We start from the raw sequence: 6253 nt of genomic DNA, 5'->3' as shown, positions 1-6253 counted from the left end.
CGTCTCTACAAAAAAACTAAAAAATTAGCCGGGCGTGTTGGCACACCTGCAGTCCCAGCTACTCAGGAGGCTGAGGCAGGAGGATCCCTTCAGCTGAGGAGTTCAAGGCTGTGGTGAGCTAGGGTCTAGCCACGGCACCCCCGGCTGGGCTGGGCTACAAAGCCAGACCTTGTCTGAAAAACAACCGAGCCTGGTGTGGGACTGTCCCTCCCAGCATACCGCTGCCAGCACCAGGCACTATCATTTCCTAACCCTGATTCACTTGATCAGTGAATGGGCATCTATTCTGACTCCAATCCTGCCGTGTTTTAACATTTGTTGTGTCAGTATGAACCGTTTTAGGCAAGGTTTAGTGACCTTCCTGCTTGTGTGTGGGCAGAGGACATTTGGGGACCAGCAGGGCTGCATGAGAATTCCTGAGCTGAGGCTGGAATGATAAGCAGGTGGGGGGGGGGGGACGAGGCACACCTGGGGTTAGGGGTGAGAGGTCAGGGTGTGGGTGGGGTCCTCGAGCACAGGCCCTGAGGGAGGAGAGCGGGAAGGCGTGGTTAGGGTTAGGGTTAGGGTCAGGGTTAGGGAGGGCAGGTCCAGTAGGGAGGGACCCACCGAAGGTGGCCTAAGTGGCCAAAACCTAGGAGAACAAGATGAGGAGAGGATGGGGCTGGTGAATCTGGTGACAGCTCCGGAATGAGCTGCAAAGTGACAACTGTTTAGACCACCCCCAGCACTGGGAAAACACCTCGGGCTGTCATGCTGGCTGCAACCCAAGAGCCGGAGTGTGGGGCCCGGGGCGTTCACATCCCCCAGCTTCCAAACCGTCCCCAATCACATTTGGCTTATTCTGCAGCGAACGGGCAGAGAGAACCCCAGACAGGGAGAAAAGGTTTCCCGCGGAGTCACCCGGGAAGCCTGTATTCGTGGCTACTGAATGTCACCGTCTCCCAGACCCCTGCTCGGAATCGCCCAGAAGAGGTGGAGAATGTTGGCTTGAAAGAGCCAGGAGTCCCCCGCCCCAGCGCCCGCACGTGGCGGGCTTGGAAGGTTTACCCAAATGTGGGGAAGGGCCCGAGGGCTGATGTTGGAAATCGCTGCAGCTGATGGCACAGCTGTCCTGCCTCTGGGGACACACCCCGGGCCCTCTGCCCAGCGCACCGCCCTCGAAGGGGGCCCTGCCCCGGTGCTGGGGTGAGGCTGGGTGGGGGCTGCGGGGTGTGCTGGGTTCCTGTAACTGTGGGAGCCTCCGTGTCCCCTGTGAGTGACGCTCCCTGCGCCTTGTGTCCCCAGGAAGGGGCGGTGCTTGCAGCGTCCGTCCCCTCCCGGCTGTCAGGGTGGTCGGTCCAGACACCTGCCCTGTGCAGCCACCCCCCAGGGTGACCACCCACCACAGGGCAGCTGGACGCAGCCTGCTGACCCCACACCCCCAGGGGCTGTGCAGCCACAGGGACCCCCTCTCGGTCACAGCGACCACGGAGCTCGTGCCCTCTGGCCGAGAACCTCCCATTAGACTGCGCAGAGACCCCGGTTTGCATAACAGCCCGGACCCCACAGAGGCGTGGGCCAGGGTCCCCGTCTCTCTCCTGCTCCCTGACCCCCCCAGTGTGGGGCCTCCAGGCAGGCCGGGTACCCCCAGGACCTGTAAATTGCAAAATCTTCCTCTCCAGGTGTGTCTCCTCGGACACGGCAGGGGCGCTGTCCCCCTTAACGATCCCCAAGGGAAACAGGGGTCATAGGACTTTCGGAACCAGAGAGCTCTCCACGGCCGGAAAGGCCTGGGCCAGGCCGGGGCACCCGACCCACTCCACTCAAGGGCCTCTCGTCACTCTGCGCTTGCGACAGACACGGCAGGGACGGGTCAGACGCGGGCACGTGGCACTCAGCCCACGGGTGCACAGCCAGCCCGTCAGGCCACGCCCCCACGCCATCCGACCACATGGGGGCGGGCAGGGCCTCGTGACACCGGTCCACATCGCAGCAGGGCTCAGGGTGTCTTGTTCGCTCCTCCTGGGGTGGTGGGGGAGGGGCCGGAGTGGGCATAGCACGGGGGGTGGAGAGGGCTCAGGCAGAGAGGGGTGGGGGGCGCAGGGGAGAGAGGAGGAGGAGGGAAGAGGGGAGGGAGAAGGGAGGTGGGAGGAGGAGGACGGAGGAGGTGGGGGGGAGGAGGAGGAGGAGGGAGGGGGAGGAGGGAAGAGGGGAGGGAGGAGGGGAGGGAGGAGGGGAGGGAGGAGGGAGGGGGAGGAGGAGGAGGGAGGGGGAGGAGGGAGGGGGAGGAGGAGGAGAGAAGAGGGGAGGGAGAAGGGAGGTGGGAGGAGGAGGAGGAGGAGGAGGAGGGAGGACTAGAGGGGGAGGGAGGCTGGGAGAGGGCAAGTCTGGCGGCTGCCTTGCCTGTCCCCACAGGACAGCAGCTGTCTGAGGCCTCAGCCGCAGGAGGCGGGGGTGGGGGGGTGGGGGGGTGACTGGGAGCACGAGGAGCGGAGGACAGGCCCTAGACAGGGCTGCAGCGAGCAGGGAGAGAAGCCCCTGCCAGGCCCAGCTGAGAACTCAGCCAGGAACGGGGGTCCCACATCGGCGCCTCCAGACTCCCCTGCGGGCTCCCCCTGCGCCCCCCTCTGAAGGCCGGGCTGGCCTGTCTGGGGGTCCGGGGTGGGGCGGCAACGCGTGGCAGAGACACTTGCGGAGCAGGGCTAGGGGTGGGAGGCAGGGGACAGGCAGGGGAGGCAGAGCGGGCCTGGACAGAGCTGGGCCCAGGCGCCCGTCACTGGGGGTCACTGTGGGGAGAGGGTCACCTCGGGGTCAGTGGAGAGAGCGGGTCCGGAGGCACCTGCGCTGGGAGGAGCCACTTGCCCCCCTGAGGAGGCGGACACTGGCCAGGCTCAGGACGGGGGACACCCAGGTTAGACCCGGGACAAGGGCCACCCGAGGCGGTGCTGGCCGAGCATCAGAGATCAGATGCCACCGCACCCGGACAAGTGGCCACCGGGGTGGAGACCACCGTGCTTGTTGCCGCTGCCTGGGGGTGACCACAGCAGTGGACGGCGGCCACAGGACGGACAGGTGGTCACAATGTCCTCGATGTCCCCCGAGAGGGCCCCTCCGACCAAAAGGATGGGGCGATGCCAGAGTCTGGGCATCCCTGAGGACGTCCTCGCTGTCCCTCGTCCCCAACCGGGGGGGACAGACAGATTCACTGTCAGGACGTCCTGGTGTCCCCGGGTGTCTCCGTGCCCCCTGCTCTGTGAGGACCTGGCCCCTGCCTGACCCTGGGGGCGGCGCCCCAGGCACTGAGGCCCCTGCCTGAGGTGGGGCGGAGTTTGGAGCCTGCGCCCGAGGGTGGGAAAGTTTGGGGGGGTCCGTGGCCGAGGGGGCGGACTTTGGAGGGGGTCCCTGCCAGACGAGGGGCGGAGTTTGGGGCCTCGTGCCCGAGGGGGGGCGGAATTTGGGGGTCAGTGCCAGAGGGGGTCGGATTTGGGGTCCGTGCCTCAGGCGGGGCGGAGTTTGGGGTCCCTGCCAGACGAGGGGTGGAGTTTGGGGTCCCTGCTCGGGGCGGGGCGGAGTTTGGGGCCCATACCAGAGGCGGGGCGGAGTTTGGGGCCCGCGCCCGAGGGGGGGGTGGAGTTTGGGGCCCGCGCCCGAGGCGGGGGTGGAGTTTGGGGCCCCTGCCCGAGGGGGGGTGGAGTTTGGGGTCCGTGCCCAAGGGGGGCGGAGTTTGGGGTCCGTGTCCGAGGGGGGCGGAGTTCGGGGGGGGTCCGTTCCCGAGGGGGCGGAGTTTGGGGCCCGTGCCAGGGCCGGGGCGGGGCGCGCGGCCGGGCAGGCCCTGCCGATTGGCGCAGGTCGGCTCTGGGACCGGCCCCTCTCTCCGTCCCGCGCAGGGAGGCGACCGGCCCTCAGTTCCCGCTAGAGCGAGTGAGCGTGTCAGCCGGTGCCTGTGTCTCCCCAGAGCGCGGCCGGAGCTGCCGGAACCGACTGTCCCGCGGCGCCAGGTGAGCGCCCACCTCCCCGTGGCCCAGGGTCCCCGCGGGGACGGGGGGTGGGGACGAGGCGTCAGTCCTCACGAGGGGAGGGGTCGGACGGCGCTCGCGTCCCTCGTTCCTTTCTTGTCGCTCAGACCCCGGGTCCTCCTCCCGCCGGGACCCTGGTCGGGCGGGCGTCACACGGGGGCTCCAGGGCCAGGGTGCCGGGGGTCTGCGCCCCGCAGAGGCGGCTCCAGGCACTGTGACACTCCCGGGCGGTGTCACCGCAGCGCCGGGAACTCCGTGCGGGTGTGACGGGCGAGGCCAGCGCGGGAGCCCCGGGGCAGCTCCAGGCGGTGGCGAATCGGCCCGGACGAGCCCGGTGGCCGGTGCGGGGCCAGCCTGGGAAGGGCCTTGTGGACCGATGTCCTGGCACCACGGCGGGGCGGGAGGGGTGCGTGTTCGGGGCCAGGGCACGTGGGAATGTCCGCAGTGGGGAACGTGGGGCATCCTGCCCGGGACCAAGGCTTGGTCACCCGGCACCTGTGCGCTGAGCGTGGGCCCGGCGGCCCCGCGCGGAAGGAGCCTCCGTGTGCAGTCACAGGTGGGAGCACAGGTGTCTCACCGGCCTGGAGGCTCAGCCTCGCTGTGACCTGCCACACATCGGCATCTGTCGCCGTAGCTGTGAGGCCAGGGGCAGAGAGGAACCACTGAGGAGGAGTCAGGGCTCTGTGGGGCGCACCCCGCCGTTCGCACATCAGGGGGTTAGGGTTAAGGCTGCTGTCTACACTCCACAGGTGTTATGAGAGGGGCGGGGTAGAGGACATGGGGACTGGAGGGGACACCCCCACTGGTCAGGGGACCTGGGGTGTGAAGGGAGGGGGTCTGACAGGAAGTGGGGGAAGGAGGGGATAGGACTATTAAGGGAAGGGTGGAGCATTGTGTTAGAATTACAGAAAACTCTAACCAAGAGGTCTGCAGTCTTCTCTTTTTCCTTTTTATTTTATTTATTTATTTTTTTTTGCGACAGAGTCTCACTCTGTTGCCTGGGCTAAGGTGTCGTGGCGTCAGCCTACCTCACAGCAACCTCAAACTCCTGGGCTCAAGCGATCCTCCTGCCTCAGCCTCCCGAGTAGCTGGGACTACAGGCATGCACCACCATGCCTGGCTAATTTTTCTACATATATTTTTACTTGTCCATATAATTTGTTTCTATTTTTAGTAGAGATGGGGTCTCGCTCTTGCTCAGGCTCGTCTCGAACTCCTGAGCTCAAACGATCTGCCCGCCTTGGCCTCCCAGAGTGCTGGGATTACAGGCGTGAGCCACCGCGCCCGGCCTGCAGTCTTCTCTGGAGTTAGGCAAGAGGCTTTTTCTTTTGGAGTGAGCAGTGAGCAAAGTTGAGGACCTGCTGGCAGAGGAGGGTGATGGAGAAGATGTTCCCTGAGCCCAGGGGACTCCCAGCAGGGCCCTTGGGAGAGGCCTGTCCTGGCTCAGGCCGGGTGGTGTTAGCGTCATGGTTAGGGTTAGGGTTGGACACTGCAGGGGCCTTTGGGGAGGGGTCTGTCCTGGCTCAGGGCGGGTGGTGGTGGCGTCATGATTAGGGTTATGGTTGGACACTGCAGGGGCAGTGCACAGTTGGGGACGTGGACAATCTGGACCTGCTTGGTCAATCTGTTCTGATTGGTCGGCTGGTTGGCGAGGATCCGCAGTTCCGCACGTCCTTTGTGAGACACTGCGTGGGAGTCGGCAGGGTCTGTCCTGTCCTGTCCTCGGTACACAGGGCGTCTGTGAGTGTCATCTGGGTCATGTGGGCTGAGGCCTTGCAGGAAGCCCTTTCCTGCTAAGGAAAAGACGGATGGCATTTCTCACTCTTCACCTAAAATTCAACATCCTCAGGCGGGCCTTTGTCCCAGCTCGCAGGTGTGGAAACTGAGGCACACAGCAGCTGAGGAGGCAGTTTGGGGTTCCCGGTGGGTGTGCCACAGAGCCGGGGTTTGCACATGGGGCGTGCTCCTGGCAGCACAGTGTGGGATACGGGCTCCTGCACGATGCTCTCCTAAGCGTTTCTGGGCACACACGCTGCACCCAGCAGGCTTGGCCCCGGGAATGGGTGAGTCGCAGTTTGAACAGTGCTGGGCCCTCAGCGTTGGGGTGGGAACAGCCAACGTAGTAGACGAGCACTCTACCCCCCCGCGCCCCCGGGATGCTTGGTGTTTACTGAGGGGGGGCTACAGCTGCCCCCGCTGACCGGCTGTGCCCCTCTCAGCACCTCGCAGTGAACAGGACACAGGAGACCCCAGTCCTG

The 6253-nt window shown here is 65.6% G+C and overlaps 1 protein-coding gene across 2 annotated transcripts in view; it reads left to right on the top strand.

Moving 5' to 3' along the window:
* Nucleotides 1-3854: 3854 nt before the first annotated feature.
* Nucleotides 3855-6253, top strand: part of PLCXD1 (phosphatidylinositol specific phospholipase C X domain containing 1) — a 28094-nt gene continuing 25695 nt past the window's right edge. For both annotated transcript variants that reach the window (XM_069463286.1, XM_069463285.1), the window contains exon 1: nucleotides 3855-3977. The gene's annotated coding sequence lies outside the window, so the exon portion shown is untranslated. The remainder of the gene's footprint in view (nucleotides 3978-6253) is intronic.

Source organism: Eulemur rufifrons, chromosome 30, assembly GCF_041146395.1.
Source record: "Eulemur rufifrons isolate Redbay chromosome 30, OSU_ERuf_1, whole genome shotgun sequence".
Classification (NCBI taxonomy): Eukaryota; Metazoa; Chordata; class Mammalia; order Primates; family Lemuridae; genus Eulemur; species Eulemur rufifrons.
Note: the sequence above shows the minus strand (reverse complement) of the source record. Positions and strands in the feature narration are given on the sequence as shown.